This window comes from Schistocerca americana, chromosome 2 (assembly GCF_021461395.2).
Source record: "Schistocerca americana isolate TAMUIC-IGC-003095 chromosome 2, iqSchAmer2.1, whole genome shotgun sequence".
NCBI classification, from domain to species: Eukaryota; Metazoa; Arthropoda; class Insecta; order Orthoptera; family Acrididae; genus Schistocerca; species Schistocerca americana.
Genome location: NC_060120.1, coordinates 96,066,368 through 96,090,429, shown reverse-complemented (window position 1 = coordinate 96,090,429; position 24,062 = coordinate 96,066,368). Strand labels below are relative to the sequence as shown.

General features: G+C 41.9%; 1 long non-coding RNA gene across 1 annotated transcript; it reads right to left on the bottom strand.

Moving 5' to 3' along the window:
- Window positions 1-3,587: 3,587 nt before the first annotated feature.
- On the bottom strand, window positions 3,588-23,538 carry LOC124595346. Its single transcript, XR_006978197.1, has 4 exons — window positions 23,391-23,538; window positions 21,791-21,909; window positions 21,554-21,657; window positions 3,588-4,545 (listed from the first exon to the last, which is right to left on the bottom strand). It is a non-coding gene; the product is annotated as an uncharacterized LOC124595346 (long non-coding RNA).
- Window positions 23,539-24,062: the final 524 nt, after the last annotated feature.

Below are 24,062 nucleotides of genomic sequence, written 5' to 3'. Positions count from 1 at the left end.
ACAGTAGGACGTACCCTCTGTCATGCACCTCACAGCAGTTTGCAGAATATAGATGTAGCTGAATAAAGTTGAGGTAGTTAAGGACACAAAAATCCAATTTAATGCACATCATACTTAAAGACGACAGTCAAAGCTTCTATTATTCTATATGTAAAAAAACTTTCCTACTCAAAAAAACCAGTAACATACTGGTGTATAACTCATATATGCAATTGCAATTTACAAAGAACAGCTGCTAGTTGATATAGTGGGAATTAGTGAAGTTCAGTGGCAGGAGGAACAAGACTTTTGGTCAGGCGAATACAGGGTTATAGATACAAAATCAAATAGGGGTAATGCAGGAGTAGGTTTAATAATGAATAAAAAAATTGGAGTATGGGTAAGCTACTACAAACAGCATAGTGACTGCATTATTGTGGCCAAGATAGACACGAAGCCCACGCGTACTACAGTAGTACAAGTTTATATGCCAACTAGCTCTGCAGATGATGAAGAAATGTATGACGAAATAAAAGAAATTATTCAGATAGTGAAGGGAGACAAAAATTTAATAGTCATGGGTGACTGGAATTCGGTAGTAGGGAAAGGGAGAGAAGGAAACGTAGTAGGTGAATATGGATTGGGGTAAGAAATGAAAAAGGAAGCCGTCTGGTAGAATTTTGCACAGAGCATAACTTAATCATAGCTAACACTTGCTTCAAGAATCATAAAAGAAGGTTGTATACATGGAAGAATCCTGGAGATACTAGAAGGTTTCAGATAGATTATATAATGGTAAGACAGAGATTTAGGAACCAAGTTTCAAATTGTAAGACATTTCCAGGGGCACATGTGGACTCTGACCACAATCTATTGGTTATGAACTGTAGATTAAAACTGAAGAAACTGCAAAAAGGTGGGAATTTAAGGAGATGGGACCTGGATAAACTGACTAAACCAGAGGTTGTACAGAGTTTCAGGGAGAGCGTAAGGGAACAATTGACAGGAATGGGGGAAAGAAATACAGTAGAAGAAGAATGGGTAACTTTGAGGGATGAAGTAGTGAAGGCAGCAGAGGATGAAGTAGGTAAAAAGACGAGGGCTAGTCGAAATCCTTGAGAAACAGAAAAAATATTGAATTAAATTGATGAAAGAAGAGAATATAAAAATGCAGTAAATGAAGCAGGCAAAAAGGAATACAAACGTCTCAAAAATGAGATCGACAGGAAGTGCAAAATGGCTAAGCAGGGATGGCTAGAGGATAAATGAAAGGATGTAGAGGCACTAGGGGTAAGATAGATACTGCCTACAGGAAAATTAAAGAGACCTTTGGAGAAAAGAGAACCACGTGTATGAACATTAAGAGCTCAGATGGAAACCCAGTTCTAAGCAAAGAAGGGAAAGCAGAAAGGTGGAGGGAGTATATAGAGAGTCTATACAAGGGCAATGTACTTGAGGACAGTATTATGGAAATGGAAGAGGATTTAGATGAAGATGAAATGGGAGATATGATACTGCGTGAAGAGTTTGACAGAGCACTGAAAGACCTGAGTCGAAACAAGGCTCCGGGAGCAGACAACATTCAATTAGAACTACTGACGGCCTTGGGAGAGCCAGTCCTGACAAAACTCTACCATCTGGTGAGCAAAATGTATGAGGCAGGCAAAATACCCTCAGACTTCAAGAAGAATTTAATAATTCCAATCCCAAAGAAAGCGGGTGTTGACAGATGTGAAAATTATAGAACTATCAGTTTAATAAGTCACAGCTGCAACATACTAACACGAATTCTTTACAGACAAATGGAAAAACTAGTAGAAGCTGACCTAGGGGGAGATCAGTTTGGATTCCGTAGAAATATTGGAACACGTGAGGCAATAATGACCCTACGACTTATCTTAGAAGCTAGATTAAGGAAAGGCAAACCTATGTTTCTAGCATTTGTAGACTTAGCGAAAGGTTTTGACAATGTTGACTGGAATACTCTCTTTCAAATTCTGAAGGTGGCAGGGGTAAAATACAGGGAACGAAGGGCTATTTACAATTTGTACAGAAACCAAATGGCAGTTATAAGAGTTGAGGGGCATGAAAGGGAAGCAGTGGTTGGGAAGGGAGTGAGACAGGGTTGTAGCCTGTCCCCGATGTTATTCAATCTGTATATTGAGCAAGCAGTGAAGGAAACAAAAGAAAAATTCGGAGTAGATATTAAAATCCATGGAGAAGAAATAAAAACTTTGAGGTTCGCCGATGACATTGTAATTGTGTCAGAGACAGCAAAGGACTTGGAAGAGCAATTGAAAGGAATGGACAGTGTCTTGAAAGGAGGATATAAGATGAACATCAACAAAAGCAAAACGAGGATAATGGAATGTAGTCGAATTAAGTTGGGTGATGCTGAGAGAATGAGATTAGGAAATGAGACACTTAAAGTAGAAAAGGAGTTTTGCTATTTGAGGAGCAAAATAACTGATGATGGCCGAAGTAGGGAAGATATAAAATGTAGACTGGCAATGGGAAGTAAAGCGTTTCTGAAGAAGAGTAATTTGTTAACATTGAGTATAGATTTAAGTGTCAGGAAGTCGTTTCTGAAAGTATTTGTAAGGAATTGTAGCCATGTATGGAATTGAAACATGGATGATAAATAGTTTAGAGAAGAAGAGAATAGAAGCTTTCGAAATGTGGTGCTACAGAAGAATGCTGACTATTAGATGGGTAGATCACATAACTAATGAGGAAGTACTGAATAGGATTGGGGAGAAGAGAAGTTTGTGGCACAACTTGACTAGAAGAAGGGATCGGTTGGTAGGACAAGTTCTGATGCATCAAGGGATCACCAATTTAGTGTTGGAGGGCAGCGTGGAGGGTATAAATCTTAGATGGAGACCAAGAGATGAATACACCAAGCAGATTCAGAAGGATGTAGGTTGCAGTAGGTACTGGGAGATGAAGCTTGCACAGGATAGAGTAGCATAGAGAGCTGCATCAAACCAGTCTCAGGACTGAAGACAACAACATCCTTTGCTGACTAATCAGTTAAGGGTTAATTTTCTATTGTATGAGGCAAGTGATGAGTCAATTTCATCAGTTTGCATTTTTACAATTTAGACTGGGTAAAGGCTTGATAGGCTCATATTCACAGTGGAAATGTGTCACACAAACTGGCACAGAAAAAAATTCTTCACTACCACAAATACAAAGTTAACACACAGAGAATCGATGTCAGAAGAAGGGGGGGGGGGGGGGCCAAGAGGGGGGGGGGGGGAATTTCATTCATTGATAAGGACAGGTCACTCTTGGATTGGTGCAACATTGACAAAGTCTAGTCTCACATTACCAATACGAGGCTCGTTGTAATGAGCCTCACAGAACTGTAGCGTTAAAGTGTTTGTGTCTTTCAAAGGCTTTCATGTAACTAGTCTTATCAAACACACTTTTTCATTTCATATTTATGGGATCTCTGAAAACAGAAATGAGGGAAAAAATACTGTATAGAGAGACAGTTTGCTTTTCCCTTTCATTAATGATTAAATGTTCTACCAATGATCATAAATCCATTAATTTTATTACAATTTTGTTTTAAAATTATAATCAATAAAATCAAACACATGTTCCATTTTGAAACCCCATGTATTTTATTACTACAACAAACATTACATGAAGTGAAAGATATTGCCCAGCTACAAGTTAAGACTATTTCAATTATTAAAATTTCTTTTTACCAATATGTTCACTTTACATTTCATCTTCTGTATTTATACACAGAAAATTTGAAACACACAAATATATACAACTGTTTTCCAGGCACACTGTGTTATCACGATTTGACAAAATAAAGATACAATGGGGGTTATTGTGAGGAACTTCCCCAAGCAAGGAGAGTGCTACATGTGCTGTGTAAAGTCTACTTAAGATAGCATCCTCACCCACTGCAGTCCAGTTGACTGGCAGAAAGGGAGGTAAGGAGTGGGAGTGGGATTGGGAGTGGGAGTAGGAGTAGGAGAACAATAAAATAATTATCGTAAGTGAGAACTGTGAATTCCTTTGTTGTTATGTTTTTACATTAAGAACTGTACTGCAGGAAGTTGGGACAGTTGTCCCCGCCTCATAACAGGTGCAGATGGTTCACACTAAGATCTCTGCTGTGTGACTCATCTGACTGGCCCCTTCCCCCACTTAAGAAGCAAGAGGGCATATAGTTCATTATGTAACAAATTTCTCACATTCAGCTTTAAGAGAGGCACAGTTCTTTCTTCACATATTAGTCTTCTTACACAGTTCTTTTATTCACACAGTTTCCTTCTTAGTCACAGTTCTTTCACAGCACAATTTATGTACAACACATCTACAAATAGATATAGCATATATTTTTATAGCTTATAGTTTTCTTAAATACATTTATCGGGTTGGGGTGCTACCCTAAGAGAGTCAATAGCACAAGAGCTCTCCCCTAGTATGCACACTCAACACTGTTTCATATGTTTATACATCAAACATGGTGAAATATAATTTTGATTTGACAAATTTTTTTTATTTTCTACTGGAGCCCACCATCTCAAACCAGTATTCCTGCAAAACAAAAATAAAGCAGCTCTATTAGTTACAATATCAAAAATTACTCTTAATATGTACAAATTTGCTACAAAAGTAAAACTTTGTAGAATTTGCCTGTAGCAGTACTCGGCAAGGTCAAACAATAAAAGAAAGCATATAAAACAAAAAAAATTACATTTTTTGAACATGGTCAACCTTCAATCTATTTTACAATATAAATTGTTTCACGAACATCACTGATTAGATATGTGCTATTATTGAACATAAAAAATTGTGTTACCTATAGTAGCAAATGAGTATGAGCGTGCCTGTGCGTATGATTGTTCATAGTGGACTGCATGAGAAATTACACTTAATGAAGACTATGTCAATGCACTTTATTTTAATACCTTGATATGCACATTTAATCCAGATATAGTGATTAAACAATGCACATCTTCAAGCATAAAAATTTGGAAATTATCTTTTACACTCACAACCTTCCACAGGCTGCACTGCTGCCCAACTGGAATTGCTTTTTCTTGTGTACATTAATGATCTCTCATCAGTTAGACTGCCAGAAGCAGAGTTCGTTTTGTTTGCAGATGACACAAGTATTGCAATAAATAGTATGTCGAGTGTAGTTCTAGAAAGATCTGCTAATGATATTTTCATGGATATTAATAAATGGTTTAAAGCCAACTCACTGACATTAAACTTTGAAAAGACTCAATACATGCAATTCAGAACCTGTAAGAGGTTTCCACCCAGCATATGCATAAAGTATGAAGAAGAGCAGATAGAAGAGGTTGACAGTCTTAAATTCCTGGGATTACAACTTGATAATAAATTCAGTTGGGAGGAGCAAACCACAGAACTACAGAAACGCCTTAACAAATCTGTATTTGCAATTCGAGTGTTAGCAGACATAGGCGACATAAAAATTAAAAAGCTTGCATACTTTGCCTACTTTCATTCCATAATGTCATATGGTATAATATTTTGGGGTAACTCTTCAAGTCAAACAAAAGTTTTCAGAGTCCAAAAGGGTGTAATACATATTATTTGTGGAGTAAATTCACGGACGTCATGTAGAAACCTCTTCAAAGAACTGGGTATACTAACCACTGCCTCTCAGTATATTTACTCCTTAATGAAATTTGTCCTAAATAATATATCTCTTTCCAACAAACAGCTCAGTTCATACATACAATACCAGGAACAAAAATGATCTGCACAAGGACTATAAAGCACTTACTTTAGTTCAAAAAGGGGTCCACTACTCAGGAACACTTATCTTCAACAATGTGCCAGCAAACATAAAAAATTTAGTTACAAATAAAGATCAATTTAAAAGGAACCTGAAAGACTTACTAGTGGCCAACTCCTTCTACTCCATTGACAAATTTTTTAATAGAAACAAATGATGTATTGTGTATATTCATACTATTAGTATTGTTATTTCAGCAGCTAAGTGAAAAGCACAAAAATTTTGCATGCTTATTTAAGTATTATGTAGTAAGTTAACGTCCGGTATTTCAGTTATGTCCGATTATTCCAATTTTAGGAAATTACAAGTGTCATGCATAATTCATATTGAAGTATATCAGCATTTTCAAGTTACAGCTGCTGTGGCATATACTGAAAGTATCATGGGTAATAGTTAATTTTCCCTTTAAAAATGAGTGTATACTTTATGTATTTATCATCATTTTCCGCTAGTTGAGGTTTTTGTTGTACGGACACTATATCATGGCAGTTATAGGTGGGGAGTGTTCTGAACAATGATTGTGTAAGATACAGCTAGAGGTCGGGCTTTAACTACCGCTGCCAGCTGCTGCAAACAATTGCATTGTAGCCACTACCAAATGCTTTGTATACTCCAATTTGCTTTGCATTGTGGATTGCTTAATTTTTTTTTCTCATTATGAAATGAGTGTGGAGACTAATCCTGCTGCATAAAGGGATTCAAACGACTCTCACTACTAAAATAGAAATCAACGATCCCTATAACCGTTAAGTCAGTTCTACTTTCGGGGAAGCATGGAACATATATGTAGGATGACAGCCATTTGAGAGGGAGGCGGGGCTTATTCCCCCACACCGCTCCTGTCCCCTCAAACAGAACAAGTTCTCTCTTGTTTACAGTTGTGGCAGACTGCCACGATATACTGTCCACATAATACATACAGGTATTTTTTTTTGGTGTGTGGTGGTGGTGGTGTGGGGGGGGGGGGGGGGAGGGGGGGTTTGCAGCCTCATGAGAGAGAGGGGAAGGGGGATGTCCTTAGCAGCTTCAGGGAATCAGTAAATTCTATCACAGGCTTATCTCGAGACAAAACAGAATCGAACTCGGGATCTTTGCCTTTCGCGGGCAAGTGCTCTATCAACTCAGCTACCCAAGCACGACTCACGCCCCGTCCTCACAGCTTTACTTCTGCCAGTACCTTGTCTCCTACCTCCTCCCATGTTCGAGTCTCGGTCCGGCACACAGTTTTAATCTGCCAGGAAGTTTCATGTTGGTCCTGTTTGGACGCATCTGGTAATAATGTCACCGTATTTGCACTTACCACAAGCACGTTGGAAAGACATGAATGCCACACTAATCCTTTGCCAACATTTTGGTGCCTACATTGAAGTTGTGCTATGTTGCATATACATTGCAGCAACACCCTCAAATGGCACCTTTTTGATCACCCCTTACATTTTGTGAAATCCGCATAATCAGCTAACCCATCTCTGTATATGTGACTGTGCCATTTCCACATATACTAACTTCCTTTTCAGGAATCAACAAGAACTTTGCTCTCCACTTCAATCATTATATCCTAAAATTACCTTCTACTTTAGATTTGCTTATATGCGTAACTTATATTTCACTATGCCAAGAGACTTTCTTGTTAAGTCATCACATTCTTAATATACGTGCACAGTTCCATTGCCTAGGCATCACAATCCCTTAAAAAACCTATTCCCGATGCACCACTTACTCCCAGATGAGGTTCGTGGATTGCTTTGACTTCACTTTAGATCAGCACTTCCCAACCTTTTCAGCTGGCAGACCCCTTCTACAGTCAAAAATACATGGCAGACCCCTAGTCAGTCAAGAGCATAGTAACTTTAAATTTCAGAGCGAAACCCATGGGAACTGAACTGAAAGCTTCTTAATGCAAGTGCCGTGTTTCCAATGACACCCCCCCGCCCCCCCCCCCCCCCCCCCCCCACAAAGTATCAATAGTCTTTGGAGCTTCTTGTGATTGTTCTTCCTTTGGTCGTCCTCCCTCCTCATTCATTTCAACTGGAAACTTCCTTTGTTGTGAAGGTGATGGAGAAGCCGCACCCTTCTTCAATGATCCCGACTTCAGCCACGGATCCATGTTAGAAGTAATAAACTGGTCAAAAATCGACTTATGAAATAGGTAGTGCACTGACAAAGCAAGTTTAACATTTAACGATGCCTGGGGCCGCATACGTGCCAGCGAGCACTGTGATTGGTCAACAAAGCTCGTTCCGCGCATGCGTAAAAGGTTTCAGCGCATCTAGCATCGTGAGCCGGGGCACAAACGACGCCCGTACTGATGCGAAACAGTCTATCAGAGAAGCCGCATTTTCTGGCACTAAACTGTGAATGCGTTTTCACTTAGGAACCGCAAAGGCTGCTTGGGAATACAATCTGAAGTAAAAGTACACGTTTTTCACACACAAAAAAGTGATGAATTCGATTTTCACATCTTTATTCAATAATTTTACTCATTATTTTACACAATTTGTTGAAAGGTGGCCGCGTATCCCCTAGAAAGAGGCGGCGGACCCCTAAGGGGTCCGCGGACCAGAAGTTGAGAAGCCCTGCTTTAGATAATATCTACATTCTACATAATGTCATCATGCTAACTAAGTCTCTCCACATTGAACTATTATCGACAACCCTTGGTGACTGGGAATAAAAATTAGTTGCTTCTACACCCTCCTCTATGGGCAGATAATTCTTAATTATCTTTCATTTACGCTAGTGTCCCTTTAAAAGTCCAATTTGCTTAATACAGTTCAGGTCATTCCTCCCACGAATTCACTTGATGTAGGTGTAGGCCATCCCTTCGATGGGTCTGCCCACCATTTACTCTCCAATATATTCATTATATTGTGTACATCACATCACGAATATTCAACAATACGCAAAGCATCCTACCCTTTTCCCCCTACTCATTTAAATGAAGATGTTGCTCCATAAACTTTTGACTCTTCCTGGTTACTAAACACTTATGTTCCCATACTCTTCCAAATGTGCACTTCCAGCTACACTTATCATCATTTGGCATCCCAGTGCTGTTATAACGTGTAGGTTATTACTTACATTACCATAATTCAGACCACTGATCATTTCAGTAGTGTGCGACGTCTATAAAATCTTCCTCCATACTTTCTATCTTAAAATATCGTTGGTCATATTTTAGTTATGTTAAACTGTGCTAGCTCCGAAAGTACTCTCTTTTTAAAACCCTAAGAAATATTACGAGTCTTAAGGTTCTGCTTCTCTTAATCTCTCATACCTTCACAGTCATGGCTTGTATTATAGAAGCATCCACAACAGGAATTCCTCTGGGAACAGCTCTTCACACACCACTTATGAATAAGTGCACTCTCTTCAGTGATAATACTAGACTTGCCTAATTTCATAACTTCAGCAACAAAAAATTTGCACGTTAAGACTGTACATCAATTAGGTTCCTTTCGGAGTATGCTGATGCATTAGCTTCATACATTTTTTTTTTTGTTTGGGGTTTTAGGGCGCAAAACTTCTATGGTCATTAGCGCCCAGCCCGTGACGCAGAAAACAGGAAAAAAACGAAATTTAAAATCAGCAGCAGTGGGAACAAAGTCATAAAATTTGAGAAACTAAAGGCAGAAGGAATGCTTAAAAATCCACTATAGAAAGGGGTTGGTTGTCCCCAAAAAAAGCTTCAAATGACTGACGTCATTTCACTGTCACTAATAAACTGTAGAGCGCGGTCAGCTGAGCGCGTGTCATCTGCTAAAATCGACGATAGATCAGGCGATAGCTGTAGACGGGAGCGTAACGGATTAAAATAGGGGCATTCAATTAAAAGGTGTCTGACCGTCCACAGCTGAGAGCAGTGGGGACAGAGTGGGGGAGGATCACCGCTTAAAAGATGTCGATGACTAAAAAGACAGTGCCCTATCCGGAGTCTAGCTAAAATTACCTCCTCCCGACGACGCGTTCGGGAGGAAGAGGTCCAAGCGCAAGGAAGGGCTTTCACTTCCCGCAATTTATTATGGGGAAGTGTTGACCAATGCGCATGCCATAAATGAGCAACTTGGCGACATAAACCGCTCCGTAGATCGGTAAACGGGAGAGACTGAATAGCTGGCCGAGGAAGAGAGACTGCAGCCTTGGCCGCTATATCGGCCGCCTCATTCCCACAGATACCAGCGTGTCCTGGGAGCCAGAGGAACGCCACTGAGACGCCCCCCAGGTGGAGCAAGCGCAGACAGTCCTGAATCCGGTGGACCAGAGGGTGCACAGGGTAAAGAGCTTGGAGACTTAGGAGAGAGCTGAGAGAATCTGAGCAGATTACGTACTGTATCCGCTGATGGCGGCGGATGTAGTGGACAGCCTGGAGAACAGCGTAAAGCTCCGCAGTATAAACCGAACACTGGTCGGGGTGTCGCCAACAATATAGGCACTCCCTACACCTAACGATGTTTTCGAGCCGTCGGTGTAAATAAATGTGGCTTCCGTCATTTGTGCACATAGAGCAGCAAATGCCCGACGGTAAACAAGTGTAGGGGTACCATCCTTGGGAAATTGACATAGGTCTCTGAGCAAGTCGATCCGGGGACGGAGCCAAGGCGCTGCTGTACCCCAAGTGGTCAAGAAGGTTTTAGGAAAGCGGAAGGAAAGAGAATGGAGCAGTTGACGGAAGCGGACTCCCGGGGGTAGTAGGGAGGAGGAGCGGCCTGCATACCCGACATCAAAGGAGGCGTCGAAAAAAAGGTCATGGGCTGGATTAGCAGGCATAGAAGACAGATGGCTAGCATAACGACTCAGAAGGACTGCCCGCCGATTGGACAGCGGAGGTTCAGCAGTCTCAGCATAAAGGCTTTCCACAGGGCTGGTGTAAAAAGCTCCAGACACTAAACGTAATCCACGGTGGTGGATAGAGTCGAGACGCCGAAGAATAGACGGCCGAGCAGAGGAGTAGACTATGCTTCCATAATCCAATTTCGAGCGCACTAAGGCCCGATAGAGGCGGAGAAGGACCACTCGGTCCGCTCCCCAGGAGGTACCATTCAGGACACGGAGGGTGTTAAGGGAACGTAGACAGCGAGCCAAAAGATAGGAAACGTGGGAGGACCAGCACAGTTTTCTGTCAAACATAAGACCCAAGAATTTAGCGACGTCGGAAAACGGAAGGTTGACAGGACCTAGATGTAAGGAGGGCGGAAGAAACTCCTTACGTCGCCAAAAATTAACACAAACGGTCTTACTGGGTGAGAAACGGAAGCCGGTTTCGATGCTCCACGAGTGGAGGCGATCGAGACATCCTTGAAGACGTCTTTCAAGAAGGGCTGGTCCGTTGAGAGCTGTAGTAGATCGCAAAATCGTCCACAAAGAGGGAGCCCGAGACATCAGGAAGGAGACAACCCATAATTGGATTAATGGCGATGGCAAACAGTACAACACTCAGCACGGAGCCCTGGGGTACCCCGTTTTCTTGGGTGAAAATACGGGAGAGAGTAGTGTTCACCCGCACCCTAAATGTGCGCTCTGCCATAAATTCGCGAAGAAAAAGGGGCAGCCGGCCTCGAAAGCCCCAAGAGAACAGTGTGCGGAGGATGCCTGTCCTCCAACAGGTATCGTATGCTCTCTCCAGATCAAAAAATATTGCTACCGTTTGGCGTTTCCGGAGGAAATTGTTCATGATATAAGTGGAGAGAGCAACAAGATGGTCAACGGCAGAACGATGTTGTCGGAATCCGCATTGGGCTGGTGTTAAAAGACTGCGGGATTCCAGCCACCAAGCTAAACGGTAATTCACCATACGCTCCAAAACCTTACAGACACTACTCGTGAGAGAAATGGGGCGATAGCTAGAGGGGAGATGTTTGTCCTTTCCAGGTTTCGGAACGGGAACGACAATAGCTTCCCGCCATCGCCTGGGAAAGGTACTGTCGGTCCAAATTCGATTATAAAGGCGAAGGAGGTAACGCAGGCTATGGGTTGATAAATGCAGCAACATTTGGACATGGATACCATCCGGTCCTGGGGCGGAGGAGCGAGAAGAAGAGAGGGCATGTCGGAGTTCCCGCATGGAGAAAACAGTATTGTAGCTTTCGTGATTTTGAGAGGAGAAAGCAAGATGTCGCACTTCCGCTGCACGTTTCTTCGGGAGAAACGCTGGCGGGTAATTTGAAGAGCTCGAAATCTCAGCAAAGTGCTGACCCAATGAGTTAGAAATTGCGACGGGGTCCACTAAGGTATCATGCGCGACAGTGAGCCCAGAGACCGGGGAGAAACTAGGCGCGCCGGAGAACCGTCGAAGCCGACTCCAAACGTCCGAGGAGGGAGTGAAGGTGTTAAATGAGCTAATAAAGAATTTCCAGCTTGCCTTCTTGCTATCGCGGATGACGCGACGGCATCGCGCACGGAGCTGCTTATATACAGTTGGCCAAAGTTGGATGGTGACGGAAAATGCGAAGAGCACGTCGCCGCTCACGTATTGCGTCACGGCATGCCTCGTTCCACCAAGGAACTGGGGGGCGCCGGGGCAATTCGGAGGTGCGTGGTATTGAACGTTCCGCAGCTGTGAGAATAACGTCGGTAACATGTGTGACCTCATCGTCAACGCTGGGAAAGCGACAGTCATCGAATGTCGCTAGAGACGAAAAAAGTGTCCAATCGGCTTGGGCAAACTTCCAGCGTCGAGAGCGCATATATGGCAGTTGAGGCTGCAGTCTAAGAACACATGGAAAGTGGTCACTCGAGTGTGTATCATCAAGGGCGAACCATTCGAAGCGCCGAGCTAGCGGAACAGTACCGACCGCAAGGTCCAAATGAGATAAATTTGCCGTGGAGGCAGACAAAAATGTGGGGACCCCAGTGTTGAGGCAGACTAGATCCGCTTGGTGGAAGACGTCTAGCAATAGTGAGCCACGTGGACAAGGATGTGGAGATCCCCAAAGCGGGTGGTGGGCATTGAAGTCCCCAACCAGCAAATAGGGGGGTGGAAGCTGATCAAGAAGATGAAGCAGATCAGATCGTGCCATTGGTGTAGACAATGGAATGTATACCGTACAAAGAGAGAACGTGTATCCAGAAAGGGAAAGACGGACGGCGACAGCTTGGAAGGAACTGTTTAAGGGGATTGGGTGATAATGGAGAGTATCATGGAGCAGAATCATGAGTCCTCCATGGGCTGGAGTGCCTTCAACAGAGGGGAGGTCATATCGGACGGACTGAAAATGAGGGAGAACAAAGTGGTCATGGGGACGTAGCTTTGTTTCCTGAAGACAGAAGATGACCGGCGAGTAGGATCGTAAGAGGATCGACAATTCATCCCGATTGGCGCGAATGCCGCGGATATTCCAGTGGATAATGGACATAGGGTGAACAGAAAATGGAGGAACGTGACCAAGGGTGCTGTCAACTCAACGACTGCTCAGAGCTTGCGACCGGCAGCATGGAATGGCATTCAGTCGAAGGCAGAAGATCCTGATCCATAGGTTGGTCAGGAGCAGCTCCTGCCACCAACGATCGGCCAGTTGACCGACCACCAGCAGTGCGCCTCGGTGACACAGAAGATGGCCGAGGGCGATTTCCGCCAGGTGGTGCTGTAGATGGGACACGCCTTGGCGGAGAAGGAGAGGAACTGTGTTTCTTCGTAGCCTTCTTGGAAGTATGATGTTTAGATGAAGGAGGAACCGATGGTTGTGAAGTAGCGGTACGTAAAAACTCTTCACGAGAATGCTCTTTTTTCGAAGACTTGGCGTCTGACTTTTGGGCTCGAGATTTAGCAGAACCCGACGAAGGGTAAGCCATAGAGTGGGCAGGCGAAAGTGGTGAGGTTGAACGGGCGATCTTTGCGCTGGCCGATCTGACGACCGTGGTACTAAATGTGAGGTCGCAAGTCTGCGTGGCCGCCTCCTTTGTTAGCCGAGGAGAAGCAAGGACAGTGCTGTATTTTCCTTTCTGAGGCACGGTGGGCTGTCGACTGGCGAGTAACTTTCGAGCAGCAAAGGTCGACACCTTTTCCTTCACTCTTATTTCCTGGATGAGCTTTTCGTCCTTAAAAACGGGGCAATCTCGAGAGGAAGCAGCGTGGTCACCCATACAGTTGATGCAGCGAGGGGATGGAGGTGGACAAGCACCCTCATGGGCATCCATGCCACACGTAACACATTTGGCCGGATTGAAACAGGACTGGCTGGTGGGATTGAACCGCTGACATCGATAGCAACGCGTAGGGTTTGGGACATAAGGGCGAACGGAAATTATCTCATAGCCTGCTTTGATTTTTGATGGGAGTTGAACTTTGTCAAATGTCAAGAAGACAGTGCGGGTTGGAATGATGTTCGAGTCAACCCTTTTCATAACCCGATGAACAGCCGTGACGCCCTGGTCAGACAGGTAGTGCTGAATTTCTTCGTCAGACAATCCATCGAGGGAGCGTGTATAAACGACTCCACGCGAGGAATTTAAGGTACGGTGCGGTTCCACCCGGACAGGGAAGGTGTGGAGCAGAGAAGTACGCAGCAATTTTTGAGCCTGGAGGGCACTGTGTGTTTCTAACAACAGGGTGCCATTCCGTAATCTGGAACAAGACTTTACAGGACCCGCAATTGCGTCGACACCTTTCTGAATAATGAAAGGGTTGACCGTGGAAAAATCGTGACCTTCGTCAGACCGAGAAACAACAAGGAACTGTGGCAACGATGGAAGAACCGTCTGTGGCTGAGACTCAGTGAACTTACGTTTGTGAGCAGACATAGTGGAAGGTGAGGAAACCATTGCGGAAGAATCCCCCATGATTACCAGCGTCTCCGATGGCGCGCTCCTCCCTTGTGGGGGCCCTCACCGAGGGCACACCCGCCTTAGGTGATTGTTCACACCTCAGGTCACACCTCCCGACAAACGGACGGAGGGACCAATCGGCACTTTCGGAAGGTATCAGCTCGGGTAATCACCCCTCCCTGGGCCTGGCCGTTACCAGGGGGTACGTACGTGTCCTACCTGTCTACCCGGGGCGGGGAATTACGCGTTACCCCGTCACCGGCTACGCATGGAAGTGCGTGGGTCGGCCTTCAGACACGCACAGGGAGGAAAAAAGAGAAAGGGAAAGGAAAGAAGAGGGGGTCTCAAACGCCGCAGCGGAGAAAAGGGCAAGGAGAAGAGGGAAGGAAAAGAGAAGGACAGAGGAAGGACGAGGACTTGCAAGTCTAAAAAGCAAGGAATTTGGAACAGTTTCGAGCGTCCGTCTCCGGACGTAGGCACAAACCATACTCCCAGAGGGGGAGAAAGGGAAGGAAAGAGCCAGAGGTATGGGGGGGGGGGCGAAGATGGGGGACGGGGAGGGATGCGGAAAGGGAAGGGAAGGTATGCAGCCCGGAAAGGAAGGAGGGCTACATTAGCTCGGGGTCCCGTGCTCGCTACGCACGTGTCCACAAAAGAGTTGTGGACCCCCTGGGGGGGGGGCTTCATACTAAACAATCATATACAACCGTTCGCTCGACGAAAGATCCGTACCCAATGACTGCAAAGTTGGACAGGTCACACCAATATTCAAGAAAGGTAGTAGGATTAATCCACTAAATTCCAGGCCCATATCGTTAACGTCGATAGGCAGCAGGATATTAGAACATATACTGTGTTCGAACATAATGAATTACCTCAAAGAAAACATCGTTCCTGTGAAACACAACTAGCTCTTTATTCACATGAAGTGTTGAGTGCTATTGACAAGGGATTTCAGATTGATTCTGAATTTCTGGATTTCCAGAAGGCTTTTGACACTGTACCACACAAGCGGCTCTTAGTGAAATTGCGTGCTTATGGAATATCATCTCAGTTATGCGACTGGATTTGTGATTTCCTGTCAGAGAGGTCACAGATCGCAGTAATTGACGGAAAGTCATTGAGTAAAACAGAAGTGATCTCTGGCGTTCCCAAAGGTGGTGTTATAGGCCCTTTGCTGTTCCTTATCTGTATAAACAATTTGGGAGACAATCTGAACAGCCGTCTTCGGTTGTTTGCAGATGACGCAGTCATTTATCGACTACTAAAGTCATCAGAAGATCAAAACAAACTGCAAAACGCTTTTGAAAAGATATCTGAATGGGGAGAAAAGTGGCAGTTGATCCCAAATAATGAAAAGTGTGAGGTCATCCACATGAGTGCTAAAAGGAACTCATTAAACTTCGGTTCCACAATAAATCAGTCTAATCTAAAAGCTATAAATTCAACTAAATACCTAGGTATTACAATTACGAACAACTTAAATTGGAAGGAACACACAGATAATGTTCTGGGGAAGGCTAACCAAAGACTATGTTTTATTGGCAGGACACTTAGAAAATGTAACAGACCTACTAAGGAGACTGCCTACATTACACTTGTCTGTCCAATACTGGCGCACAGTGTGGGATCCTTACCAGATAGGACTGACTGAGTACATCGAAAAAGTTCAAAGAAAGGCAGCACATTTTGTATTATCGCAAAATATTGGAGAGAGTCACAGAAATGATACAGGATTTGGGCTGGACATCTTTAAAAGAAAGTTTCGTTGCAATGGAATCTTCCCATGAAATTCCAATCAACAACTTTCTCCTCAGAATGCGAAAATATTTTGTTGGCACCGACCTACACAGGGAGGAATGATCACCACGATAAAATAAGGGAAATCAGAGCTCGTATGGAAAGATATAGGTGTTCATTCTTCCCCCGTGCAAGCTACACGAGATTGGAATAATAGAGAATTGTGAAGGTGGTTTGATGAACCCTCTGCCAGGCACTTAAATGTAGATGAAGCTATTTCTTCTCATTTACATGTTAGCATGTCACAGCCTCCTTTATACACTGTGTGCAGGTGGGGAACATCTTGCACTCATCACATCAAGGTGGTACAGCAAGTGAGCGCCTCCACCTGCTGCGAGTGCGGTGATGTCACGGTTTGAATGTTTGGACGACAAGGAGAAAAAGAGAAGACCATGGCTGCAATGAATGCTTTGAAAACAGGAATGACTTGCTGAACTGGACTGAGCAGAGGAAACTTCTTGTCTTTATCTTAGCTAAGCTCGATCAGTTTTAAAAATGTGTGTCAACCTGCATCTTACAAAAAACTATATTCAGACATGATGGTTTTACAGGACAAAGTGTTAATACAGAAGATTTAAAGTTCAGTTGCTTACGTCAGTCAAGTAACTTGGAAGGCAATTAACGCTCTCTTACAGCACCCACCCAAGCACAAAGAGACTAAGTACTATGAAGACTGCAACAACAATGTTAGGTGGAACTACACAGCAGTGCCAACTCAGGAAACATCAACAATGGCAAACATGAGAAATTTTACTGAGTGCATCTATTGACACAGAACACACAGAAAATGTAACATTGATACCTCACAAAAAAACATCTATGTTGCATTTCTGTTTACAGCATCCTGTACAAACTGGCTCCCAGTCTCATGGAGTCCAAACAGGAAGGGGAGAGAAGAACAGAACTGACAGTTTCATTCAACATGAATTCACGAAAATTGCCTTTTAAAATCAGACTACTAATATGTAAGATTCCCTGTTTTCTGGTACCTCTTTGTGGCCTGCTGTTACCTTGTTTCTACATAAATGCATATGCATTTTATAAACCAGGAATTTGTGTATTGTTTGTACCATACTTAAATGCTTGATTACAAATTTCTATTTAGTCATAGCATGACTTGGGCATATAGTTTATTTCACTTACCTTGTGTGACAAGAGCATATTTATGTAATCAACAAGTGGTACACATTTTTTAATAGTTTGAAAGTCTAACCAGTTACACAGAGGACAAGTAATTGTATTAAGTCTATGAAACAGTTTTTGTGACTGTTCATTCTGCGGCATACACAATAATCGCAGAAAAGGATTGAATCTTTCAGAAGGTCATCATTTAATATAAGGCTTGCATCATTCACCAGCCCTAGCTATACAGACTGCATCAAATTTACAATACTAGTAAATTACAATACAAATAATATGAGACATAACTTATTTAAACAAATCAAACATTTTACTGTAAAATACATTTCTGGTCAACTTATATTTTATGAATTTATTTACTAAGTTTGGAGAAAGTCATCAGTCAAATAATTCCTACATTGTGTATAAACTTAGTGCATATCCTTTAGGGCTCCCGTAGTGCCTACTTAAATTGTCAAATATATCAATTCAAATATCACGTGAATGAGACTCAATGCTTTTCCACAGCCCCCCACCCAAACTATCAACTTTGAATGTTACCTAATTGTTGCTTACAGTGGAATAAATATTTGCTAGCCTGTTATCAATTTCTCCTTTACAGAAGAAATACCAATAACTGTAACTCAGGATTCACATGCATTGGCCAGGAAGTCTGGGGCTGTGTTGGAGGCTAAAGGCGGCCTGAACTAGGTCAGGTGTTATGCCTTTGTTACCACTCTTTTACTGTATCTTATTTATTAAGCTTTACAGGTCTTAAACTGCAATGTGATTCCAAACTGGTAGATTTTTCTTAACCTCTATTCACTGAATTTCACACCAATAAACTAACAACTTCTTACTTAAGTGTTCAAACTACATCAGTTGGACCCTGTCAAATATCAGAAATACCCCACTTTCAGGAGGAATGTTTCCAAACCAGCAAAAACTTGCTAAAATTATACTTCTCTACAAGAAGGGAGAGAAATCTGACATAGCAAACTATAGACCAATTGCTATACTACCAGCTTTCTCAAAAATCTTTGAATACTGTGTGTCATATATTCTCATCTTCCCTATAGGGATTTCACAAAAATAGGTCTACCACTTATGCTTTGTATGCATTTTTGAAAACGTGCTCACGCTTTGTTGACCATAAACAACCTGTTATATTTCTTTATCGGTCCAGGGCATTTGACATTGTCAACCACAAGCTACTCCTTATGAAACTCCATAAGTATGGAATTTGATGTGTGGCTCACAACTAGTTCTGTAGCTACCTCAGTGGGGGGCAAAAAAAAGTAGAAATAAGAAATTCTAAGACATCCAGGTATTGCAGGTCAGATACACTACATACAAAAAATTGTGTCCCTCAGATCTCTTCTTGGCCCTGTTCTTTCTAAATTTTTCATCAATGACCTCCTGGAACACACATCAAATGCGAGCACTTTTTTGTACACCAATGACACAAAATTTTGATAATCAGTAGAGGTGATATACTGCAAGATACAATCAATGAAACTACCAGTCAATTACAATCTTGGTTTGAAGCAATAAGTATGAACTTCCACATAAGACACAAATCTTACCCCTCCAATGCAATTATAGTTATTGGCAAAGACAACATTACAAATAGACAGGACACCAAATGTTTTGGACTTACCATCACCAACACTACATTTGAAACTACATATTGAGGCATTGGTCACGAAAGTTTAACAAAATCTGTTGTTTATTAAGATCACTAAAAGGCAGAGCCAGTGTACATAATTGGAAGCTGGTGGACCATACCTGTTTGAGTCTGTCTTGAGCTATGGCCTGATTGTGAGACCAAATAGCTCTCCATTTTCAAACACCAAAAATAAATAGTGAAAATAATAATTATATAAAGAAGTGAGTTCTGTAAACCATAGTTTAAAAAGTTAAAAACCCTGTCACTGCCATGCCTGTATATAATGGAATTTGCTTGTTTTACTGTAAAGCACTTTAAATCCCTACACAGCAATGTAGGTCACCAAACACGACACCAGAAACAAAACAATTACAAATTATAGCTCACAACACAAAATTATACGCTAATGGGTTTTAGTGCATGGCATTAAACATAAAACCACCTCCCATCAAACACCAAAACAAGCGAAAATCCAAAAATAACTAGAATTAAGTTAAAGGAATTATTACCAAGTCAGTGTTTCTATTCTGTGAGCAAATTTCTTAAAACTAAATTTTAATTCCTTTTAATAAGCTGCACTCTGTTTTGCCTATAACGTACGGCACATAATTTTTATCTGTGTGTGAATCATGTGAACAAAATTTGGTAACACTAATCTCCATCTGGGACCCATCTGTATGGAATATTCTTGATAGTGATAACTATGCACAACATGCGGATTATTTCTTAGTAATCTTATTCACTTTTATCTATCTCTGCTTAGTAAGATCATATAAAACTATTCTATCTTATAGACAGAGCTTTATTTTCCTGTCTATATCTCTTACGTGTATTCTCCTATGCGAAGTATGTACCAACACTACCATCCTACCATAATTTTTAAGTGAGTTCCCTATACCATGAGCTACAGGACTAATAATAAACAAATAAAAATAAATAAAATTGGCCTGGTGTGACTTAGGAGGGGGGGGGGGGGAGTATTTTAGCAATTAATTCCCAGTAGAGTTCTTACCAAAAGCCATTCAAAAGGAAGAATGAGAGGGGCCACATCTGACTACTTTGCAGCTGGTTCACAGTATAAAACAATTCATAACAGCTGGCTTCAGGATTCACTGCCAAAACAACATACAGCTGCAATTCACTGTGCAATGTTACTGCAAAACCCATTAACAACAAAATTTGATTATCTCACTTAGTAGTCTGGCCTCAGTGGCCAGAGAGCCAGAGACACTGTTCACGTATGTGAGAGTTGCGTTTGTGTGCGTGTGTACGTGCATGTTGTTTTTACCTGATGAGGACCTTTTTGGCAAAAGCTTACTGGCTGTCAGTCTGTTTTTTGTGCTTGTCTGCAACTCAGGATCTCCACTATACAGTGAGTAGCAACTATACTGGTCGATAGAAGCGTCCGATCCCATGCGTCGGCTTTGACCCGTGACGTAAGGATGATGTCGTGTGTGACATCATGACGGCGCGGAGTTTGGTTTGAGTGTGGCAGTCTCCAGTTCTGTTTTATCTTGTTTTATTTACTTTTCTGATCTGTTCGTTCTATCCTGTGAGATTTTTTTTAAAAAAAGACAAAAAACATTAATCAGCTACTGAAGCATCTTTATCTTCTATGGGTTGCAGGGGTTACGACCCCTGGGGAGGTGGGTGGGTATTCATGCATGGCTGTCTTCACTTACACGTTGTAGCTACGCAAGGCGTCTAAATTTGTTTATATTTAGTTTGCCCCCCCCCCCACCCAAAACACCCCATTTCCTGCGCTTGTCCCGTTAGTGTCATTAGGCTTCTTGTGGAAAGTGTGTGTGTGTGTTTTTGTTTCCGCCATATTTGTGACGTCATGGGTCAAGGCAGACGGGTGGGATCGGACGCTTCCGTATTTCCCAACTATACTTTCCCTAATACTGTCAATTAGTATTAAATTCTTCAGCAATGAAAGATGATAGGCATTGTTAGCTTGAACTCTTCACAGGAAACAATTCAAAATGTGGACGGAAGGCTTGTTACAAAGCTGCAGCACATGTAACAGCTGCTGCACATGTAGCTACACACCTTCCATCCGATGAAACACTGGAAGGATTGGTAATTAATTAATTATTCATTATAATGAACACCTGGCTTCAAACACTCCACATTTTCTGGCCACCTAGCTGCGCTTATTTTCCATATCATTTACCCCTGACTAATATTGATAGGAACACACAAAATAATTTATTTTATTTATTCTTTGGGCAGCTTATCAGTGTTTCCTTGTCTTCTTCCGGGGGCTGTATTTTACATGAGTATGACATGCAACACATGCCTTCCAAGATTGTTTCTGTGCCATTTCTGGATACTAAATGGAACAACATACAATTATGAAAAATAAAATCTAAGTTTAATGTTGGAAGACTGTACAATATAATGCAGAAGTTATGTTTCCTTACCTGGAGAAAACAGTTGATTCAGTCTTTGTTACCAAGATGAACTGCAAAGATGATATTTGCAATAGCACGTGACTACTTGGCACATGTCATTCATGACCTTAATACTGAAAAGCAGAAACATTCAGTCATAAAGATCTAATTTACGAGAAAGCCATATGACATATTCCAGCTATATTAATGGAACACACACACACACACACACACACAAACTGCATTTTTTATGCTGCATATTCCCACCTGAAGTCTGATGCTGGCAAAATTTTAAAATTTTGCATTGAACATTAACACATCCTGGGGTTGATAGAGATGTGTAGGTGGTGATGTGAACATGGCATGTCATCTCACTTCATGTAATGCTGGAAAAAAAAACCACCATGTTTCATCACAAATGGTCTATTAGCCTACTTAAAAAACAAACAACTTTTTGGGTACCGGTATTAACAACAAAGTTAGGCCTATTGAAAAAGTTAGTGGAATCCGAACTAAAACAATATCCATATTACCGAGAGAAAATTAGGTATTCCAATCATCATTAAAGAGATTAGGTAAAGACTATACTAGTAAGAGTTTTCTTTATTATTTCACATGGGCTACAGCATTTTATTCTAAATGAATTTCACTGTCAAAAGAAGTGGAATTTTATAATTTAAATTTACCAGTTGTATTCCTGTGGCCGTGAATTTTTGACAAAAAATACATTTACAAAATACACTGTATGTGCTATTCGACAACGTAAGCACACATCTAACAAAATATTACGAAATGCTCGGAACAGCAATCGTGTCGAATGTTCTTAATTGTTACGTGGATTTAATGTCTGTCTACTGTCGGATGGCTTGTTCTTTATCCCTCAATAAAACAAATTTCACGGAAAACAACACCCACCGAGTTATTTTTTGGCCTCCCATTAGATTAGTTTCAGTTTTCGTACCAAACACCCAAAAAATGATATGATTCTCGTGAATGTGGAACATTTCAGAATACTTTCAAACAAGAAACAGTTGACGTAAGTGATATCGGTGTTCGATCCTCCTGCATTTGTTGTGATTTATATACACGCTTAAAAACATTCGTGGACGACGGTTCAAACATCCGCCTAGCCATCCTGATTTAGTTTTCCATGATTTCCCTAAATTGATTACGGCAAATGCCGGGATGGTTCTTTCGAAAGGGCACGGTCGTTTTCCTTCTCTATCCTTCCCTAATCCGAGCTTGTGCTCTGTGTCTATGACCTCGTTGTCGATGGGGCACTAATCTCCTCTTCCTCCTCAAAATATTCGTTCGAGACTTTTCTATTAGGTACTGCAGACATAGAAGTTATCTCGCAGCTTTAGCTTTTATAAGGAAAAGTGTGTTACATATGAGAGACTGTTTGTATTAGGCTACCGCGCGCTACGTAGCAATCTGTTAAAACGATTCACATCCACATGTGGTAGCTTCGCCTCCTTGCCTAATCTAGAAGTCGAGCTGTGCTACAGATCACGCTGTCATATCCAAGATTTGCGGAGTGAAATGGCTAATTTAACACCAATCTAGTAGAATGAATAAAACTTTCCCCTTATTTTGTTGTGAAAATAGGCCTCCAAAGTTTGACAAACAGGCAAAGAAGGGTTAAGAAATGACCATTGAAAGCAATTTAAATTCTTTGCCATTTGCAACTCATTCTACAGCAGGGATAATGCTGATATATACCGGCAAGTCATGGAAAATCGACAGGACCTACAAAAACTATTAGAGTTCTTAGGAATACCTATTAGTGTACGGTCTCACGATGCAATACTTATGATCCTGGTTCGTCTAACCTACAAAACTATAACATACTAGATCTATCACTTACTTTGCTGCGGCTTTCCACGCATCGCACTCCTACTTATCCATCCATTCTCGACAGGAAAGCGGCGTGTTTTGCTGTACCTGGTCTTATATAGCTTGTTGTGCGTGTCAGCAGTGAAGTGGGGGAACTACCGACCTCGAGCAAATACTCACGCTGTACGCCTAAGGTGCGCGTCATATATCTTGGCGGCCGATATTAGGTTCGTTCTGCGCATTTGACGTCACAAATCACAGTCAGCCAATGAACAGAGAACGACGTTGCCAGATCTCGACTGCAGTGCAGAGCACGGACGAGTGTCTTCAATTTTAGAAACGTTCAGTCATAAATGAAGTAATTGAACAAAAGCAATGTCTTGATAGCAGACTTTCTTTTATAGAAAGTTTGGAAAAAGCATTCTTTACACCAATTGCTTCATATTCTATTAATTAATTAAACCAAACAAACAATAAGCCTCCTAATTCAGGCGATAGCAAGGAAAGGTGTTTGTATCAGTCTCACGAACCGCTTTTTCGCAATAAAGAACAGCGGTAATTGTTTATTTCCGATTGTACTTCGACGCAACGTGAGTTATTCATAGTCATCCCAACAGTGTTTGTCGGTATTTTGCAGACGTTTAGAGTGCTCCAGGAGAGGCAAGAAAAGAGTACCTGTGTTGACGTAATGGTTAAGGTGTTG